The 23,446-nt window shown below is 38.6% G+C and overlaps 1 protein-coding gene across 4 annotated transcripts in view; it reads right to left on the bottom strand.

The window, feature by feature from the left end:
- LOC130917360 (nectin-1-like) overlaps nt 1-23,446 on the bottom strand; it is a 588,953-nt gene that overhangs the window by 10,646 nt on the left and 554,861 nt on the right. The window lies entirely within an intron of this gene.

The following is a 23,446-nucleotide window of genomic DNA, read 5'->3' as shown; positions in this document are numbered from 1 at the left end:
TTCGGGAACTCCTTCACAACAAACAAAAGTATCGTTTAGTGAAAGCACAACAAAAATAATATTCCTATCTCTCTCAAAAAAATAATGTTCACAAAAAGAAAAGCACTTCAGTCTATAGTAATGAGGCCCTATTCTGACACACAATTAAACAACAATGCAAAATGAACTGGCATTCCATATCAAAATAGCTATGCAAAATACACGTAAAACTTAGACTATGGTCACTCTTATTTTTATTATTGTTATTTTTATTCTTCTTATTATTATATTAACTCTACTTTTGATTGAAAAGTTTATTAAAACTAAAACATGAAGAGGGGTTTTAATACAAAATTACTAGAACTACAAGTCTTTCTGTCCGTGGATCACTTTAACAGAAAGAACGTTAATTATGCCATTTGTGGATTTATTGTTACAATAAACAAATACAGTACTTATGTACAGTATGTTGTATGTATATATCTGCCTTGTGTCTCATCTTTCCATTCCAACAATAATTTACAGAAAAATATGGCAATATTTTACAGATGGTTTGAATTGCGATTAATTACAATTAATTACGATTTATTAATTTTTAAGCTGTGATTAACTCGATTAAAATTTTTTATCGTTTGACAGCCCTAATGTAAACTAAAGTGCAATCACTTCGTGAATGAATGGCTTCTGGTTTTTGAAATGTAAATAAACCAATCTATTGTGATAAAACAACAAAATTGCCATAACTTCATTAACCTTTAAAGTGAAGTCTACCTGTAACTGTAGTCTTGAAACAAATCTGAATAAGGAAACATTGCAATAAAATAATGCAAACTGGTTAAACTTGAGAGTAGCTGAGATTTGTCATCACAGAACATCGCTTCAATGATATCTGGCGCCATCTAGAGTCGTGAATGGGGAGAGTAGCTGAGATCTATCATGTTAGAACATCGCTTCAATGATATCTGGCGCCATCTAGCGTCGGGAATGGGTATAATGTCTAGACCGCGAATATAAGACGACTTCTTTTTCAGATTTATTTCAATGCAAATAAAACCCCTGTCTAATATTCGGGCCAATATGGTACTTCAATGTATTTGAATAGCATTTACTGCCATTATTAGTGATAGTCTTTCAATCCATTTGAACTGGGGGGGTCTGATTGCAATCTTTCTCAGTTCAAATGGATTGGACGACTATTGATGCCAGGGGTCGCGTTAACCGAATATTTTCTGTCATTGACCGGTTTTTTAAAATGGTGACGGAAAAAATTGAAGTCCATCTGTCATTTTGACAGGTTGCAATTCACACCCCAGACCACAGGGTGGTGAGTGAGCATATTAATTAGCTATTGTCTCTCTTGATGCATGACGTCGTTGGCCTTACTCGGAAAAATGTCAAGGCAACTGAGTGTTTGCCTGGCACGGCCAGACTGTTCTCCCTGTATTTTTCAAACACTGAGAGAAAAGTCTGGGACCCAGCCCATTAACGGCCCCTCGAGTAGGTACAAAATCAATCGACAAATCAGATTTATTTGCGTGACGTGTTCTTCACGAGTAACGTCACTCTTGTGCACCGGAAGTCGTCTCTACAAGAACACGGATGGCGAACGGGAGAGCCGAGAATATGTTCCAATCCGCGGGAAATTCAGTTTTAAATGAGCTAAAACACATCGACACGAGTCATTGACAACAGTCTGTCTCGCGCTAGCCATGTTGAAAAAATTCCGCTCTCCTCGTATGTTTACTTCTGCGCGCAAGTCCCACGTCCTGCCCTCGTCGCTTTGCTAACGGCACGTCTGCCCATCGCTGATTGGTGCACTCCGCTGTCTGTTTGCCTCTTGTTAAGCTTTTTCGGACAGAATATTAATTAAAAATGAATGAAAACTTACTACTATTGAGTATGTCATTATTATCATTTTAAAAATGTAAGTGACGGGTAAAAACAGATTATGACCGGATTTTTATGACACTGTCAGTCAAAATGACAGACAACGAAAAAGTCTAGCACAACCTCTGATTGGTGCACAATCGTAGTTAAATTTATTGTCAGTCTATTGTCATCAATAGTAGCGAATGAGTGAATTTTCAGAATAACCCTAAAAATGGACAATACATTTTCTGTTTATTGTGAAATTTCCCCTGAAACCTGAATACCCCCAACTTTCAGTGAGTACCGTATTTTTCGGACTATAAGTCACACCTGAGTATAAGTCGCACCAGCCATAAAATGCCCAACGAAGAGGAAAAAAAGCATATATAAGTCGCACCGGAGAATAAGTCACATTTTTTGGGGGAAATTTACTTGATAAAATCCAACACATAGAACAGATATGTCATCTTGAAAGGCAATTTAAAATAAAAATACAATAGAGAACAACATCCTGAATAAGTGTACAGTATCATAATGTTACATGATGCATGAACAATGAAATGCGAACGTTGCCGGTATGTTAAAGTAACATAACTATTAAGTTTTTCAGATAACTATAGCATAAAGAACATGCTAAAAGTTTACCAAACCATCAGTGTGACTCCAAAACGCTAAAATAACATGTGAAATGATATAATAATGTGTTAATAAATTCACAAATACAGTGCCCTCCATAATTATTGGCACCCCTGAAAAATATGTGTTTTTTCGCTTCTAATATATATATATATATATATATATATATATATATATATATATATATATATATATATATATATATATATATATATATATATATATTATGGCTGTCAAAACGATTAAAATTTTTAATCGAGTTAAATACAGCTAAAAAATTAATTAATCGCAATTAATCGCAATTCAAACCATCTATAAAATATGCCGTATTTTTCTGTAAATGATATATATATTCTGTAAAATAAATTGTTGAAATGGAAAGATAAGACACAAGATGGATATATACATTCAACATACGGTACAAAAGGACTGTAGTGGGCATTTCACTCTACTGTCATTTAAATCTGTCTATGCTGTCCTCACTCCGAAGCATCTACTTTTTCCAAAGCTAGACAGCTAGTGAACGATGCCTTAATAATTAGACTTCTTCCTTTTTCATCTGATTTATTAATAAAATGGCCTCAAACCATTGTCCTCTTTCGACCGTCGTAAAACTACAAAAAAAAAGTACACAAGCATTGCATTAGCAACAACGTTAGCTTAGCACGCTATACAGGTTCACTAAACATAAAAAGCGTCTCATACAAAAAATATAACATTTCGCTTACTAACATAATATGTACATTCTTTACAACAACCATACTTACGGACAAATCTTGTCCAAGGATCATATAAGCACAACATTATCAGCTCGAGACGTCGTGCAGCCATAATGAACTGGAAAGAAAACAATAAACCATGTCGCAAAGCGACCACAAGAGTTCGCTGTTGGACAGCACAAAAAGTCTTGCTGTGAAATTTACCAAAAGGCAGAATACTTTCTGAGCGGGACATGTGCGTTAATTGCGTAAAATATTTTAACGTGATTAATTTAAAAAATTAATTACCGCGCGTTAACGCGATAATTTTGAAAGCCATAATATATATATATATATATATTTTTTTTTTTCAAATAATATGGGACCTTATTGGAAAAAAAGAGAAAAATCCAACCTTCAATACAAGTGCATTCATTCAGTAGGGAAAAAATCCCACATCAAGAAAAAAATATTTGATATCAAATAATGTGTGTCACAAGTATTAGCACCCCTGGTGTTAATACTTTGGACAACCCCCATTTGCCAACAAAACAAGGTCTGAGGACTGAGATGTCCATGGGAGGAGCTTGATTTTGTGTCTGGTGAACCATTTCTGTGTAGATTTGGCCATATGTTTAGGGTCATTGTCTTGCTGAAAGACCCAGTGATGACCCATCTTCAGCTTTCGGGCAGAGGGCAACAGATTTTGATTTAAAATGTCCTGGTATTTCAAAGCCTTCATGATGTCATGCACCCTAACAAGATTCCCAGGGCCTTTGGAAGCAAAACAGCCCCACAGCATTACTGACCCACCCCCAGACTTCACAGTGGGTATGAGGTGCTTTTCAGCATGCGCGGGGGACCGTGTGTATTTTTGTGTGAGACCAAGATTGAGCTTTTTGGCAACAAACACTCTAAGTGGGTCTGGCATGCCACGAAAGATGTGCACCTTGTTTTGTTGGCAAAAGGGGGTTGTACAAAGTATTAACACCAGGGGTGCTAATAATTGTGACACACATTATTTAATGTCAAATAAATGTTTTCTTTATGTGGGATTTTTTCCCCCACTGAATGAATGCACTTGTATTGCAGGTTGGATTTTTCTCTTTTTTTCCATTAAGGTCCGATATTATTTGAATTAAAAAAAAAATACATTAGAAGCTAAAAAACACATCTTTTTCAGGGGTGCCAATAATTATGGAGGGCACTGTGAGTCGCTCCAGAGTATAAGTCGCACCCTCAGCCAAACTATGAAAAAAAAACTGCGACTTATAGTCCGAAAAATACGGTAGTGTATTTGTCAGTGTCACACTCCAGCACACACACACACCCACAGCTATTCACATGACTGTAGAAATAAAATTTCTCCCGTCTCTGGGCACGTCTTCGTTCATCTGCCCGGAAGATTTATTAGTCCTCCACTTTTGTTTGGCATCAGAGGAACACACTTGCAATTCTGCGCCAGAGCGAGACCGTTTCTTCCTCCACTCGGGAATCGCTCGTTATGAAGCGGCAAACCCGAGATCATATCGGGGGAGAAAAACAGCAACGTATACTGGTGATATGGACACAAGGCTTCTCAAAAGTACAGACATCAATCCCGAATATATTTAATGGGCTTGGATCTTGGAAGCTTTTTTTGTCCCAGATTTGGGAATTTTCTAAAAGCCAGTGGCAGAATGGATGCCGTGTGAAAGGAAACAAAGAAATGTGGGGCTGCGGTGTAAATTAGGCTGATGGATTAAGAGACTACACCAAAGAATTTCACTCTGCAGTCGCTTTGTCACGCTGCGAGCTACTTCCAAGTCAATGTGCAGCTGCTGTCTGCAATGCGCCGCTGACATGAAGATGCGGGAAGTTAAACGGCATCCGTGGGGAAAAAAAGAATCTCAGGATAAGACTTTTGCTAGTCCATAAATTTATAAGCTACACAGTTAAAAGGCGCAATGTATTGATTATCTGGTGGTTCTTTTGTCATCACGTAGCATTTTGCAGTCTGTGGTCAGTGTAACGGGACATTTTTTTTCATGACGGGAAATTATAAGAGAACCAACAACACAACAACAAAGACATAAATCTAGACATATGTCTCTCATGAGTGAAAAAATGTTTTGTTAATTATCTCATTGACTGCCATTGGTGGTGATAGATGAATCAAATCTGCTCAGAAAATGAACCTAAACTACAGAACAAGCAGGTTCTGAAGGGATTATCAAACTTGCACGATGTTTGTAATATGAAATAGTGATGTGTCGTTCGCGGGTTAAAAAAAGAAAAAAAAAAAAAAACGGCTCTCTTGAAGTGAACAACGAGAGCCGGTGTTCTGACAAATTTTGCAACCCATAAAAAATTGCTACCTTACGGTTTTGCGCATGCGCGTAACGTTAAAAATGGCCGCGAATGCAGTGATTCCAAAGTAAACACTACAAACTTTCTTTAAAGAAAGGAATATTTACTTAAGTTTGGTCATGTAAAGACATGTACAAAAGTTCTCATACACATCCTACCATGTTAGCTGCACACAGCAACTGCACCCCGCGCTCTCACTGTTAATGACTTCGCCGTGTCGTTAAGTATTAATTTACGCCATTTTCGTGTTGCACATGTATGTTTATGATGTATCTAGTTTAGTTAGCACCTTTGGATAACATTGAGAGTCCAACTGAATGTAAAAGAGGGCATTTTCAGCTCCACAAAAGCTTTGGGAGCAAAATTTTATAAGGGAGCAAATTTTGACAGAACACCGGCTCCTAATGCGGAGTCGCTCTTAATAGGAGCTGACTTTTCTTTTTTCTGTTTTTGCCCCTCCTTCGGTTAAAGCTGCACGTGATTGGTCAACATCCGTGGTAGAAGAGGGAGGGGAGGGTTTCACATACATGCTGCAGTGAGCAGAAGGGGGAGGTGTTACAGTGGGGCAAATAAGTATTTAGTCAACCACTAATTGTGCAAGTTCTCCCACTTGAAAATATTAGAGAGGCCTGTAATTGTCAACATGGGTAAACCTCAACCATGAGTGACAAAATGTGGAAAAAAAACAAAAATCCCATTGTTTGTTTTTTAAAGAATTTATTTGCAAATCATGGTGGAAAATAAGTATTTGGTCAATACCAAAAGTTAATCTCAATACTTTGTTATGTACCCTTTGTTGGCAATAACAGAGGCCAAACATTTTCTGTTACTTTTCACTAGCTTTTCACACACTGTTGCTGGTATTTTGGTCCATTCCTCCATGCAGATCTCCTCTAGAGCAATGATGTTTTGGGGCTGTCGTTGGGCAACACGGGCTTTCAACTCCCTCCTCACCCCGTGGCGTCAAAATGATAACAAGAACGGGGAGCAAAAATCCCAGAACCACACGGGGGGACCGAGTGAATGAACTTTTGATATTGACCAAATACTTATTTTCCACCATGATTTGTAAATACATTCTTTAAAAATCAAACAATGTAATTTTCTGTTTTTTTTTTTCCACATTCTGACTCTCATGGTTGAGGTTTACCCATGTTGACAATTACGGGCCTCTCTAATATTTTCAAGTGGGAGAACTTGACAAATAAGTGGTTGACTAAATACTTATTTGCCCTTTGTGAACCCCCTCAACATTTTGGAATTTTCTATTATTTCAACCTGATTTCCTAATCAATCAATTCAGTAGTTTTTTTGTTTGTTTTTTTAACAGTTGTGTTGTCGAGACTAAATTAAAAAGAGTTTTCATCCACTGATGTAGGTGCAAAATTTAACTGTTTGGTCACAACCAAAACCGCCATGTCTGGCGAAAAGTCAACACTGCATACCACCAAAAGAACCTTCTCCCAACAGTGAAGCATGGAGGTGGGAATGTCAAGATCTGGGCTTGCTTTTCATCCTCAGGACCTGGACAACTCCACATAGTCCAGGGAATCATGAATTCTGAGGAATATTGTCAAATCCTAGAACATAACCTGACGCCATCTGTTTTGAAGTTAAAGCTTGGCAGAAGGTGGATCATGCAACATGATAATGATCCAAAGCATTCCAGCAATACAACCAAGGAATGGCTGAAAAAGAAGAAGATTCGTGTTCTGGACTGGCCCAGTCAAAGTCCTGACCTAAATCCCATTGAAATGCTGTGGCGGGACCTGAAGCGAGCAGTTCATGCCAGACGCCCATCAAACCTCTCTCAACTGACTGCGTTCTGCAAGGAAGAATGGGCAAAAATCCCCCAAAGTAGATGTGAGAGGCTGATTAGTCACTACAGAAACCGTTTGGTTGAGGTAATCTCTGCAAAAGGAGGCGCAATATCCTATTAACTGAAGGGGTTCACATACTTTTGCACACATGATATCTGAGTTTTTCTTAAATCAACCACTTTTGTTAAATAAAGAATGACAATATAACTATTTCTTTTGTTTCAGTCCATTATTTGGAATGTCAGTATTGTGGATTTGGGTATAACTTAACATTTAATAAGGTTATTTTAGTTTTTTTTACAAAAAATCTGACCATCGCTGTGGGGTTCACAAACTTTCGAGCAGCACTGTATATATATATATATATATATATATATATATATATATATATATATATATATGTATAAATGCGACATTTGATAATTTCTCGTGGCACATCTGACGATCTGGGCACACCGGTTGAAAAACACTACTAATCTATATATTTATATATATTTACACACTTTGATTATATATGGTTATGATATGGTTTTTCTTAATGCCAATCTTTGCTAAAGACTAGCTAAAACTTTTACCTGGATGCTGCTTTTTCCTTTTTGTTTTACAAATTTTAATTTATAATTCGTTGTGTGGTAATCAAAGCTTACTTATGTTGTTCTACTGTAAATAGTTAAAAGCTTATAAATATACATTGGAACTTTTTGTTGACCTTGTTTTGAGATGGGTCTTTGTTTTTGTACTTATTAATTTCTTTTTTGTAGCACTCCATGTTGTATTCCATGTTGAGTATGTTCAGAAGAATAGAAAGAATATAAATCATAAATATATGTATAATTTTTACATTAGTAATTCGTTTTACACATAACTTTACATTATTTTTGGTAGTAAATTAATTTAAGCAACAAAAAAACTGAGGAGCCATTTGGGAGCCGAAAGAGCCGGCTCTTTTTAGTGAGTCGAGCCAAAAGAACAGACTCATTCCCATCACTAATATGAAACTCGCATCTTTTCCATATCCAACTCCCACGGCTGACGAAGCGTACAAACCCTCTCAATAACAGAGGGGTGTTCCAAAAACTAGCGCAAATGTAGCACAAATAAATGGCACCCCCTCAGGTCCATTTTGCACTGGGGGGCTTGAGAGATTAATGTCATGTGATCACGTGACTCCCAGCCGCCCAAGTTGGGAATCACCACCATACATGACTCAAAATCTGATGTTTAGAGGGTTAGGATTTATTTTTAATGACCAAAAGTAGTCACTGGCCCTATAATCAAATGGGTTTGATGTCTATCCCAGTCAATATCAGTAAATGGCTTATGGCGAGAGGAAAAAAAAGTGTGCACATTTAGACCGACAAAGATAAAAACTGAGTGACTCACAAACATGGTAGGGTGGCTAGAAGCTTTTTGGCTGGACATACAATAAGTGAGGGCAGGCCTAACAAGGGTGAACTTAAAAAGTAAAGTAACATTTCAGATAGTGAAAACATTTGCTCTGTCAGCCAACGAGTTGAGGATCTGACTAGGGGCTAATTAGCTGAACACGAGAAGTTGAAGTGTTAAAATGAAGAAAAAGCTGACAAAAGCGCAACAACAAATCAAGTTAATAGTTGCTGGCACCAATTTGAAAACTGTCACATTGGAACCAACAAAAGTGATACCCTGCTGTTCTATTTGTGTGACCGAGAGATCAAAACCGTGCAGCAGTGAAACTAACACGTTTTCGATTACAAGAGAATTAATTTTCACCAAAGTGAAGACAGCACATTACTCTCTGGGGTTTTGCTGCATTCACTGTTTGGTTTGTATAATTCTTTGAATTTTTCATTGTGAATGGTACTTTTTATTTACAGTGCCTTGCAAAAGTATTCGGCCCCCTTGAACCTTGCAACCTTTCAGGCTTCAAACATAAAGATATAAAATTTTAATTTTTTTCAAGAATAAACAACAAGTGGGACACAATCGTGAAGTGGAACAAAATTTGTTGGATAATTTAAACTTTTTTAACAAATAAAAAACTGAAAAGTGGGGCGTGCAATATTATTCGGCCCCCTTGCGTTAATACTTTGTAGCGCCACCTTTTGCTACCATTACAGCTGCAAGTCGCTTGGGGTATGTTTCTATCAGTTTTGCACATCGAGAGACTGACATTCTTGCCCATTCTTCCTCGCAAAACAGCTCGAGCTCAGTGAGGTTGGATGGAGCCATGTATCAAGAGATTTTAAGTGAAAATCTCCTTCCATCAGCAAGGGCATTGAAGATGAGACGTGGCTGTGTCTTTCAGCATGACAATGATCCCAAACACACAGCCAGGGCAACAAAGGAGTGGCTTCGTAAGAAGCATTTCAAGGTCCTGGAGTGGCCTAGCCTAGAAAACCTGTGGAGGGAGTTGAAAGTCCGTGTTGCCCAATGACAGCCCCAAAACATCACTGCTCTAGAGGAGATCTGCATGGAGGAATGAGCCAAAATACCAACGACAGTGTGTGAAAGCTTAAGTTAAGAGTTACAGAAAACGTTTAGCCTCCGTTATTGATCACAAAGGGTATATAACAAAGTATTGAGATGAACTTTTGGTATTGACCAAATACTTATTTTCCACCATGATTTGCAAATAAATTTAAAAATCAAACAATGTGATTTTTCTGTTTTTTTTTTCTTCTCCACATTCTGTCTCTCATAGTTGAGGTTTACCCATGTTGACAATTTCAGGCGTCTCTAATATTTTAAAGTGGGAGAACTTGCACAATTAGTGGTTGACTAAATACTTATTTTCCCCACTGAATCAGGATAACATATGTTCACTGTTTGGGTAATTCTTTTTTTTTTTAACCAATACATCATTTTTTCAAGATCGGACGATATTAGCCACTGTGTAACCGATATAATAAGACAACTGTGATGTTCGCTGTTTGGTGATGATCTTCCCCATGAAGGTCTACAGATATATTGATCAGCCAATAAACAGGTCCGATATGTGGACTTTTTTTCAAGATCAGCCGATATCAGCCGGTATAAAGCCTATATCATAGAATAACTGTCATGTTCACCAAAATGTCCTACATCGGCAAAACGTCTACATTAGGCGAATTTGACACCCAAAGTACTACTGTGCGCTCTCAACTTGTTTTATTTAGATGCATACAGGCAGAACGTACTGAAAAAATGGCTTAAGAAATTACCTAAATCTAGTTATGTCCGATAAGGACGGTTTGAATACATTTGTAAATATGTGACTAATGTGGTCAGTTGCTTTAAAGCTACCACAAAAAACCACAATGGTTAAAAGTATGAGAGGGAAATACATTCAAAAAGTGCGCATGTGTGTGGATGTTTGCCCAAGTGTGCTGAGCGTTGGGTAGACGTTTCGCCGTGTAGGAAGAATTGCCGAACAACGATTTTGTTCAACACCTAAACAAGTGGCCAGAGTGACAAAAGGACGTAGCAGAAGAATTTTCTTCTGAAACATTTACATAATCAGTGTTTCAATCGTTTTTCTGAATCAACCTGCTTTTAAAAAGAAGCATATCAGCTTCAAATATATTCTTACAAATTCGGCTGTAGACAATGTCAAACGGCTGGATTATCATTATTATCATTATTATTATTAATTTTTTTTTAATCGGTATCTGTCTTTGAAAACCCTATATTGATCCACCTGTAAACAAAACAAAACAAAACAAAACAAAACAAAACAAAACAAAACAAAACAAAACAAAACAAAACAAAACAAAACAAAACATGCAATAATAAAAAAGATAAGCGTGAAAATGGAAACTTACGAAAGTTCGTCACACATCTCTACATCTACGAAAATGACGATCCCCTCTCTGGAAAGTGTTTGGCAACAAAATCACAAAGAGACAAAGATCTCACAGTTGTTAACATTAAAGAATAATTGCTACACAATCTGCATGAAGCTTAGCAGGGGCCATAATGAACAGTTTGGATAAGAGACAGGAAGCGTTAAAGGGAATGTTTAGTAAGCCAGGAAGTAACAAAATGCAGATATTTTACATTGTTACTGATTTAAGCTAATTTTCCGAGGTACAGTATCTCTATTTGACAAAGTTAGCTAAAAAACATCCATGTCCAAGCGGCCAACTTGCATCTGACAAAGCGTCTTTGTGTGAGTGGCGGTTCTGCTACTTGCCCATTAACGTTTCCTTGAAAAGATCTTGACACTTTAAGACCGAGCCAAATGAAAAACAGACCGTGAAAGTTGCACGTCTCCACATTGTGGCTTGTAGCAAATAAGGAAGTTGATTCACTCCAGCAGTTCAATTTTTTTGCTGCTCTTTCAGCTCATCAGAAAACAGTGAACCCTTCTATGAGTCAACAACACAAATTACTTTCAACTTTGTCCATGCTGAACCAACAGTTCTATTGATTTTCTGAGGGGTGGTAGGCTGGAAAAATTAAAACTATTTCAGCAAAAGAGGTTGACACGGTAAAAAAATTGGATACAGGGAGTCCTTGGGTTATAATGTCCTAGACCAACAACGTTTTGTTACGACACCTGTGCCTCTTCCGCCATGAAGTCCCCTGTACCATTCTGAGTGCGTACGACAGGGAAATAAAAGTCTTAAATAGGATTATTATGTGAATTAGAATCATATTATGAGAACATTCGACTATATACTGCAATTTAGCAAAGCACAGATGATGAGAAATTAGTGTTTTAATCTGCCGGTTAGCCACGCCTACCATAATAGGGCTCTAGCGTCCCCAACTGGTGGATGACGTCAGCGGAGTCACGATTTCATCTGATTTAGTATGCAGCCCATTGAGGGGGAATTATTCACAACGAAGAAAACGTGACGCAGAGAGCCGCAAAATGTCATTGTTTCAGTCTCTCTACTCCAATATTTTTACAGGATATTCTTTTTATCCAAGTATTTTCCCCAATAGCTAAATAGACCCTACTCACATGACGTCACAACCACGCCTCCGCGCCATATTGTCCGTCTACTTGTCGTGTTGACACATTACCGCTACGTAAATTCCTCCTCTTACGGCGTGCTTTTCTGCTCGCTAACATTAATAATCAAAATGGTGAAGGCGTGTGTGGCGGTTGATTGCAATAACAGAGAAGATAGACGGAGAGACTTGAAGTTCTACCGTATTCCGAGAGACCCGGAGAGGAGAGCGAGATGGACTGCTGCAATTCGACGAGAAAACTGGGCTCCAAACAATTACCATGGATTATGTAGTAGTCATTTTATATCTGGTAAGATGCATTTAATATATATTTAGAGGGTTTGGGCTGACAACCACAATTAAGATCATTGCGAGGCTAATCGCCGACAACATACATTTTCAAATTCAAGATGCTTATTTCTTCCACCATCATTACATTTTGAATAATATTTAGCTGGTACCAAGTGAAAGAAGCTGGCCTCGTCTACGGATCATCAGTTAAACAGGTGTGTCCAAACCTTTTGCAAAGGGGGCCAGATTTGGTGTGGTAAAAATGCGGGGGGGCTACCTTGGCTGATTTACATAGAACAATATAGTTAAACAAATTTTAGCAAGCCCTTCTGTGTGTCACATTTGCTTTATTATTATTCTTTAATTCATAATTTCAACAGTAATGTCTTTGTGGTGTTCTCTTTCGACACTCGGGCTCTTGCGAAATACTGCTGCTGTGCTAGCTTCAAGTTGCTATAATTTCTCGCTGTGAATCTTCCCAGTAATGTTGTCGTACATGTCAGCGTGTCTTGTTATTATTGCGTCACATCGAACTCTTTGAAAACAGCGACTGTCTCTTTGCAAATGAGGCAGACACAGTTGTTGCGTGTTTTATTGAAGAAATAGTCCAATATCCACCTATCCTTGAAGCGTCGGCCATTGCAGTCAACTTTTTTTTTTTTTTTTTTTTGGATTGTCGCCATTTTAGAAATCACACAGGGTAATGTTGCTTAGAGTGCTGCTCTTAAAGTTTTTCAAAGTTTCGTGAGAATAGGCCGAGTTTCTGTGGAAAAGATAGTTGTAGTTATCAGGGTAGCAGATGTCATGCAGAGAGGGCGAAGACAGCGGGTCGAAAAATATCGATTTGGCATCAAAAATGGATCTGACGAATGGATAGACTGAAGCTTTTCCACATAACGCCTTTTATGCAACGCATCCAATGAGTTTACAGCGTCTGAAAGCAATGGGGCTTCCATGAATTGGTCTCTAAACCAGGGGTCCCCATCTGCCGGGCGCATTTGCGACCGGGCCGCAAAGAAAAAATAATTTAATAACAACCGCATTCTGGCCGAATTAACCCTGTGCCCCTGCTTAACACACCAATATCTCTGTCTACTCTAGATATAATACTACAGGATAGATTATAATGTTGTCATAAAAGTCAATTGATTGGACTGCTAGCAGTACATCTTGTTTGTGTATGTAATATATCTATGTGCGCTTGTCCTCGATAATAGCGTATTACTAGGCCGCGGCGCAGCACATTTGTTCCCGGAAATAATTAGCCCCCACACGAGCGAAGATAACAGGAAAACAGACGTCTTTGGAAATATTTTTACGGCGAAAATGATATTTTTACGGCGAAAAGGGCACCTGACGAGCCTACAACCTCGAAGACCCACGAACTGCGAAGGAGTGGATTTGTGACCCGTTTGTGAATAAACAGAGAGATCGCAAATGACGGCGACCTTATTAAACGTACATTTGAGACAACAACTCTACTGAGGTTCTGGATTAAAGTCATTCTGGAATATCCTGACATCGCGACAAGAGCGTTGAAAACCTTGCTACAATTTCCAACATCGTATTTTTGTGAAGCGGGCTTCTTAATTAATGTTTAATGACAAGGCGAAGTCGTTAATGGTGAGCGCGGTGTGCAGCTGTTGTGTGAAGCTTACATGGCAGGATGAAACTGAGGAGAACTTTTCTACAAGTCCTTGAATTGATCAAACGTAAGTTAATATTCCTTTCTTTCAAGAAAGTTAGTAGTATTTACTTTGCTGCATTTGCGCATTTTGCGGCTATGTTTTACGTTTATGCGCAGAACCGCATCGTTGCAATTTTTGATGGGTTGCAAAATTTGTCAGAACACCGGTCCGTGAAAAAAAGACCAAAATAACACCGGTCCGTGGTGCAAAAAAGGTTGGGGACCCCTGCTCTAAACTGAACGACTAATTGAAACCATTGAGAATAGGGCTAAACAGAGACGGACAATATGGCGGCCGAATACAGCGACACATCATTCTGTTACGTCGGTGAGTAGGGTCTATAAATGGCTTGAGAAGGACCAGTCAGCCCGTTGAGGGGGAATTATTCAGAACGAGGAAAACGCGACAAAGAGAGCCTCAAAATGTCATTGTTTCAGTCTCTCTACTCCAAAATTTTTACAGTATATTCTTTTTTTCCAAGTATTTTTCCCAATAGCTAAATAAATGGCATGGTCATGACAAATAACAGTCTTGTGCAAAATGGAATATGAAATAATAAAAATGCATTTATTCAAGACGACATGGCAAAATTGCTCCATAATGGTCAAAACTGTTGACTTCATCTTTACTGTCGCACCTCCCAAATGATATTTTATGCCACCTAAATCGGGCTTATGTCATTTCCCTTCCCTGGCTTCGGAGAATGTAAACAAACCAAGAGGCGTGACAGCTAGCCGACATGCTAACCCGAACCGAGTGATGTTTCAAAGTCTTCGAAGCGGAAAATCACACATAACTAGCCCGGAACATTTCACATGACGACTGGGTTGTCGATTGTCATCGTTGATCGGCAAACCGCCCGGCGGAGAGTATTTACTTCTCGTTTCCCTACTACGGACAGGAGAGCTCGCCAGGGAAGCAGCTGGACAATGTTGCTAATGTGTATGAGGAGAGCCTTTTACATGCCCATTCATGATCAAACGTAAGTAGTCCTTTGTTTAACCCTTTAACACCGAACGTGTCGGCAGCGACGCATTTACGGATATCGTCTTTGAAGCTTCGTCACGCTGTAATTACGTCACCCACGTGCTGCTGGTTGGTCTCATTTGAAAGTGCCGAAGTTGATGTCCACACCACTTTTGATTTGAAGTCAATCGACCAAGAAAAACAGGAGATAATGTCATTTGAGTTTTATAGTTTTATTGCACTCATAAATATGCATTAAAACGCTGCATGGACCATGTATCTATCTCCATATTTCCATCATTTCATGTCCTTTTTCAAAACCAAAAGCAGCACGAAAGGCTACATATCCCAAGAGCCGTTGTGATGTCAAGAAGGACGAACCGAATGTGATCATTTTTAATAAATTTCCGAGCGGGGCGCCAACTAATGAAAGGGAGGCATGCGAAGCAAGCACCGGCCGGTTGGTTTGAGCGAGCGACTTTGAAACGTGCAGAATGAAAACTACGTTTAGCGCAAGGTAATGCATTATTTCATTAACTCAAGGAAGAAGATGAGCTGTATTTGTCGTTGTTTTCTTTGGATGAGTCAGCGTCTCGGCGAGTCGAAGTGACAGCAGCCCGCAAACGGCGAAAGAATAGGCTGTGTGACGTTGTGTGTGACGCAGCTCTGTGACTTGTTCAAGAAGCTTTATTGAGTGCGCAAAAAAAAAAAAAAAAAACTTTATTGGGTCGCATGCCTAAAAAATTTGAATTGAACTGGACTACTTGTCAATATTTTTTAAAATACTTTTTTTCCAATGATATTCACTATAATCTTTTCAATTTTTATGTAGATGTGTGTTCGAGAAGCTTGATTGCATGTATGTATAAACTTTTGGTAAGGTGATAGGTACAACACTTAAATTCATTAAGATATCCTCCAAACCGTTTTTGTGTTAGATGATATACTGTATATAATTTTTTTTCTCACTATTTTGCACTGTATATAACCTGTTTTGACCATAGTATGTGTAAAGGCCAAAAACGCCTATGACCATACCTGCTGTTTGTGTTAAATTGTCACGCATAAAACTATTCAATCTTACTTTTTTCTATTGAATGTTTATCCTAACAAGTTGAATAAATATTATCAAGCTTCAAAACGGTTGGTCGAGCATGTTTGGTTGTCAATGGGACATCAACATTACAAATTTTGAAAAAGGTTTTTGGGATTTTTTTTGTCTTTTTGGGTCCAAAATGTGGATTATAATGGGTCAGTGAAGAAAACAACAGTTTGGACATGAAGTTCAAGGTGTCCTGAAAAAAGGGACCCAACTTGGCCATTGTAAACAATGTTTTCTTTGAAATATAAAGGCAACATAAAATGCATGCAAATTCGGCCAAAATAGGCTTAGGTATTAAAGGGTTAAAGAAAGTTTGTAGTGTTTACTTTGTAATTGTTGTATTCGTGGCTATTTTTAACTAAAAGTTGCAATTTCTGATCGGTCGGAAAATTTGACAGAACACCGGGCACATGAGCACAATAAGCCGAATATAGTGCTCTCCCTGCGGGGGGATGTGCGACAAGCCGCCAGTGTTGTGCCGAAAAAAAGCCGCCCCGCATGCATGTCAGCCACAAAATGCAAGCCACCTACATATTAAAACGATCCTAGTATTTGACATAAAACAAAACAGGATGTTTACTAAATTCCTCGTAAGTCCCATGGTCCCACAGTAGTAGGGCTTGTTTTGCCCAGTATCCAAAGAAAGCACCACGTGTCTGACTGGAGGGAGGGAGGTTCAATGTTCCCTCTAAACGGCGCACGTATGCAATCGCGCACTGCTCGCACATACTCAGTGCACAAGTAAATCTATGCAGCGCATACAAAATAAAATTCAACAGAAACGTATTGTAGCATCATGAGGACTACTATCGGCGCCGCAGGTTTGTGTCAGGGCGACACACCTATTGCTACGTTCGATACAGCAACGCAACAATCCCATTGGTTGGTTACTACACCACGATTGTATATAGTTAGGTAGCATGACCTGGGTGGGTCCGGAGAAAAGAGCGAAAAGTGAGCTAGACTCTTGTGCTGATTTACTGAAGCAACATTCCGCTGCCACTTTTTGCAAGTGCTACAGTATTTATTACCGTATTTTTCAGACTATAAGTCGCACCTGAGTATAAGTCGCATTTTTGGGGGAAATTTACTTGATAAAATCCAACACATGGAACAGATATGTCATCTTGAAAGGCAATTTAATATTACAATACAATAAAGAACAACATGCTGAATAAGTGTACAGTATGATGTTACATGATGCATGAAGAACGAAATGCGGATATACTGTCCTCACCAGGACGCTACAGCTCGGTCCTGGCAATACAGCGAGCTAAACTCCGAAATGACAATGCTGGACGTCCGTATAATTTGCTGAATCCATTTCGTCCTCGATACCACATAGGTTCGCATCAACGTAAATAAATGATAATTAGGTGCTATTCCAGCAATGACACCAACTGTTAGCATGCGTTCGCTAGCATTAGCACATCGTTCAAACAACCACACAACTGGCTCTAAGTGTCCGATAGCGGGTGGAAAACACCACAACAGAAAAGATGATACACACAGGCGTCGCCTCTGTAGAGATATTTTACAAGCATAAACAATGAACGTAGGTTCGCAGCCATCTCTCTCTCGCCCACTTGCTCAGAGATGCTGCGTAGCTATCTGTCTTTCAATATAAAAAAGTCAATAATACATTTGAACACACACTGCCAAAGGCAGAACGCGAACATGGCCATAGCTATTAAGAGTTATTCAGATAAATATAGCATAAAGCACATGCTAACAAGTTTACCAAACCATCAGTGTCACTCCAAAACACCAAAATAACATGTGAAATGATATCATAATGTGTTAATGATTTCACACATAAGTCGCTCCTGAGTATAAGTCGCACCCCCAGCCAAACTATGAAAAAAAAAACCTGCGACTTATAGTCCGAAAAATACAGTAACATATTGTTTTCTGTAACCATTTTGCAATGTAACTCAATGAGCAACAGGTGTCTAGCCATTAGTATGATACAGTACATTTCACTTACGCTACGCAGCCAATTGACATTGACAGTTCAGTGCATATGTGGCCTGCCCATATGCGCCGTGCAGGTTTGCTAGCTAACAATAGCGCAGCAGAGTTAAGAGACGCACATGCTAACTCCTTGTCATAGTGAAAGAACGGGCAGCTATACTACACTCATCAAGCCAAAGGCAAATAGAAATATGGTTCTTTTAAGATGGAATGGCTGTCGGAGTGTGTGCAAATAGAAGAACAAGAGGTGAAACTGATATTTATTTTTTAACCTGTCCTGTAGGCAATAGCTGTTTAGACACAGAGAATATGAATCTTGAGGGTCCTTAATGTCTGAACAATTTTAATGTGGGAGTGATATTCTAGCATTATGATTGTTCATGATGTTTTATTTAATAACTCACACATGCCGCACCTGAACTTTACCCAGGCCAAAGCAGGACTCTTCCTATTCTTTAAGCCAGGAGTCAGCAACCCAAAATGTTGAAAGCGCAAGATTGGACCAAAAAAAAGCCAAAAACAAATATGTCTGGAGCCGCAAAAAAATTTAAATCCTTAAATTAACCTAATAATGAAGTCAACAAATGCTGTATGTATCTGTATCAGCTATATTAGTCTACTATCAAGTTGGCTAAAAATACATAATGAGTCTTCATGATTTAATGTTTATTTTCCCTGCAGTGCATCCAACTCACCATGTGCCTACTCTGTTGTATGATGCCACCTCAAGTTTAACTTCATTACAATATCCATGAATTATTTAATTGCTTTTATGAAATTATTGAAATGCAATCAATCGATTTTTGATGTCATTTTTATTTTAAGGATTCGAAAAACAACAAATTGGAATGTGCATAACATGCCCCTTATATGGGCATGTCTTTGATTTTCTTTACTATCTCGGTTTTGTTATTGTCTGCAAATACGTGTTCTGATATGTTGATGAATATCTCCTTCATGTACTCACCATCTGTGAACGCTTTTTCACGCTTTATTATCTCCCGGGTTGCAACAAAACATGCAGCAGCAGTGGAGTTTGGCAATGCAATGCACTTCTTAAATCTATTTTTGCGCTCCTCTAAGTTCTTTGAAAGTAATGGAATCGCACGTTTTCTCTCACTGCCAACTGAGTACTCGGCTGTTGGTTTGTTTACAACAGCCACCTGCCTGGCATCCCGCCCTGCTGATAGAAACCTGTGTCGCAGGTTATGACGCAAATCTTCATTGACAGAAATGTTGAAAGTTAATATTTATTCTACACATTTTTACAGCATTGTAAAATGTTGAGAATGTTTGTGTCATTTTTGTTCTCCGCCAGAAACCATATCAAAACAAAAAAAATATTTCCCTCAACCATCTTTTCTGTTTTCAAACATTTTCGAAAATACTCCAGGGAGCCACTAGGGCAGCGCTAAAGAGCCACATGCGGCTCTCAAAACACGGGTTGCCGAACCCCGGTTAAAGCAAAACTCTGACGTATAACAAAGTACACATCTCATGAACAACGAAATTTTTGTCTTTTTCATTTTAAGTGGGCCAGATCAATTATACTAAAAGTAAACAAATCAAAATTGCTCCTGTAATTTCATTATTTTAACATGCCATGTAACTTGCTATGATCCCAGATTTTGAACAGGCGTTATACCGGTGTGTGGCCCCTCCGCACACATCTGGTGTTGCTAACAGTGGTCCTCAGTGTGCTCAGGGTACTTGTGTGTATGTCAGACACATGAAAATTTAGATGGAACATTGGAGAGGTTGCAGACATGTTGGCTGCTTTATTATCATACTCAATAGTAGTGTTCCGTGCTTTCGGTTGCAAACAAACCATTGAAAACCCTAACTCTCCATCCACCTCTCAGCAATAATGGTAAGTACAGCATCTTATTATTATTTTTAAGTAGGGGTGTAACGTAACGGTACACAAAAATCTCGGTTCGGTACTTACCTCGGTTTTGAGGTCACGGTTCGGTTCATTTTCGGTACAGCAAGAAAACAAAATGTCGCGCCGTTGACGTTTCTGGGTTATACTGTCCTACCGTGTTGGTCCTCATTATAGTAGAGAAGATGGAGTAAATATAATCTATACAAAGAAACTGTAACCCGATCGACTCACAGCCTCGAAAAGTAAGGTTTACATTAGGTCAGAAACTCGTTCGGTACACCTCCGTTCCGAACCGATCACCACGTACCGAAACGGTTCAATACAAATAAATGTACCGTTACACCAGGGGTGGGCAAACTATTCCACAAAGGGCCGCAGTGGGTGCAGGTTTATGTTCATGCTCATCTGAGGACAACTTTTCACCAATCCGGTTTCTTACAAGTGCAATCAGTTGATTGCAGTCAGGTGCTTCTTGTTTTCACTGAAACCTCATTGGTAAAACTGTCTGTGCTGAATCAGTTGGAACAAAGACCAGGACCCACTGCGGCCCTCGAGGACCGGTTTGCCCACACCTGTGTTACACCCTAATTTTTAAGGTATTTAGATTTTTTTATACTTAGTATTTTGACGTAAATTTTGATTTTAGCAATGAAATCTGACTTGTAATTTTAGGAAAAGTAGCTTTAAAAAGTTAATAAATAATAAATGCGTTTTTTATTAATACTGACAATTAGGGCTGTCCCAAACGACTAATTTCCTCCCGATTAGTCGGTCGACTATTTTTACGATTAGTCGACTAATCTAATAATTTTTTTTTTTTTTTTTTTTAACTACTACTTTAATAACGAAAGTTTTGTTGAAGCTTATTAATTCACAAAAAACATTTTGGAACGCCTACATTCTTTATTAATGATAAATGACATAAATCAATATAATAAATAATAATAATAATAAATCAATAATAAATCACAAACAATGAGGTCAAATGATGCTGGAATTAACTAGTGCAAAAAAATGTAAACGGAAACACTGAGACTTCACCTCTTTAACAGGAGTCAAAACAGTTCTCACTCTTTTTGTGGTATGTCATTGTCTATATTGTTCAAAATGTTAAAATGAATCGAAATGTCCCGGACAACCATTTTCAGAATACTTTGTGTGAGTTCAGATGCTTTTTCTGGTCTGCATTCTGCATTTTTGGGGGAAGGGAAAAAAACTGTTCAACTTTTGTTTGTTTTAACCTGAAAATAGATAAAGTAGAGGGCATATTACCACAACTATTTTGAATGAGAGGCACACATACAGTAAAAAAAATTAAATATACAGTATTAATTTTATAGTATACTACTATATGTATATACACAATGATACTTTATAATATAAAGTGACTAACATTTGTGCAGTCATGGATTACAGTATGCAGGCCAGTGCTGTTTCCAATTATATTTTCATTATATTATGTATATACAGGATGTATGTGTATATTTTCCCCAAGTGGGAGCTTCCATGATCCTAATAAATTTAATAATAATTTTAAACATATATATTTATATAATTATACATACATTGATTATTTTATTAAATAAAAATGCACGTTGATACGACGCACATAAAGGTAACTTCCATTTTAAAAAAACATCGTTAGAAAGTTGTATGGACTTACAATCCGCTAGCTTGTTGTTTCTTGTTGTCTTCGAAAATTATACTTGGGTGACGGCGCTTCAAGTGTTCATAGCCGACGTGCTACCGCGGTATGGGAGCTCAACTTAGCAAAGAGTACACACAGTGGCACCCTCCATATTTTCCTTGATATAATTCCAGGCTCTGGCCATTCTGGTCCGCTTTTTTGGCTTTATGCCACTTTCACGTGTCACCAATTCTGCCCTTTTTGGTTATTGGCGGTGTTTTCAACTCCTCGCCATAGTGAGGAGTGAACCGGCGATTCACTTGGCTCGTTGTCGTCGGTTCGGCCCATGTCCTCCTCAGGAAGGCAGCGGCGTGCATAAAAACACCGAGAGGCGTCGGATGGCTCTTTATAGATACTTTTAATGTCCAAAACATAAACGCAGGGGCTGCAGCCACTGAAATCCACGCTACCCGCGCAGTCGCGCACTTTCCAAACTCATGGATCTCACTCCCTCTCTTTCGCTCACTCTCTCTTGCTCGCCCACTTTCTTCCTCTTTGCTCAATCTGACAATGCCGGTCATATTGAAATAACAGCAGCCCCCTTGGGGGTGTTAGTAACAACCGCTTGCATCGCGAGCGCCCGCCATTCTAAACTTTATCCGCATGTAATTTTTTTTTAACCCGTCAATACCCGTCGACGGTATGTTTTGCCCGTCGACGCATTTACGTCATCGATGACGTCAACAACGTCGACTAGTCGGGACAGCTCTACTGACAATAGTGATATACTGTATGTCATCCTATTCCGGCTGTCATGATTAATTGGCAACTAACAATTAGAAAAACATAGTTCTATAGTATTCAAAGCCCAACTTTTCACACCGCTAATTTTTGGTTACAATGCACATTTACAGATTAGATATTCAGACTAGAGGACTATTACAAGAAAAAAATGCAAATTGTTTAGGCCTATGTGACATTTTTTTTTTGACAAACTACAAAATGATAATGAACTGAGAAATAAATTTTTTGGCATCCCTAATGGCAATGTAGTGTAAATACTTTAGGTACAGTGTGGCAAATAAGTATTTAGTCAACCACTAATTGTGCAAGTTCTCCCACTTGAAAATATTAGAGAGGCCTGTAATTGTCAACATGGGTAAACCTCAACCATGAGAGACAGAATGTGGAAATAAAAACAGAAGATCACATTGTTTGATTTTTAAAGAATTTATTTGCAAATCATGGTGGAAAATAAGTATTTGGTTAATACCAAAAGTTCATCTCAATACTTTATTATATACCCTTTGTTGGCAATAACAGAGGCCAAACGTTTTCTGTAACTCTTCACAAGCTTTTCACACACTGTTGCTGGTATTTTGGCCAATTCCTCTATGCAGAACTCCTCTAGAGCAGTGATGTTTTGGGGCTGTCGTTGGGCAACACGGACTTTCAACTCCCGCCACAGATTTTCTATGGGGTTGAGATCTGGAGACTGGTTAGGCCACTCCAGGACCTTGAAATGCTTCTTACGAAACCACTCCTTTGTTGCCCTGGCTGTGTGTTTGGGATCATTGCCATGCTGAAAGACCCAGCCATGTCTCATCTTCAATGCCCTTGTTGATGGAAGGAGATTTTCACT

The sequence above is a fragment of the Corythoichthys intestinalis genome, chromosome 6 (assembly GCF_030265065.1).
Source record: "Corythoichthys intestinalis isolate RoL2023-P3 chromosome 6, ASM3026506v1, whole genome shotgun sequence".
NCBI lineage: Eukaryota > Metazoa > Chordata > Actinopteri > Syngnathiformes > Syngnathidae > Corythoichthys > Corythoichthys intestinalis.
This window is presented reverse-complemented; position numbering and strand designations above follow the sequence as displayed.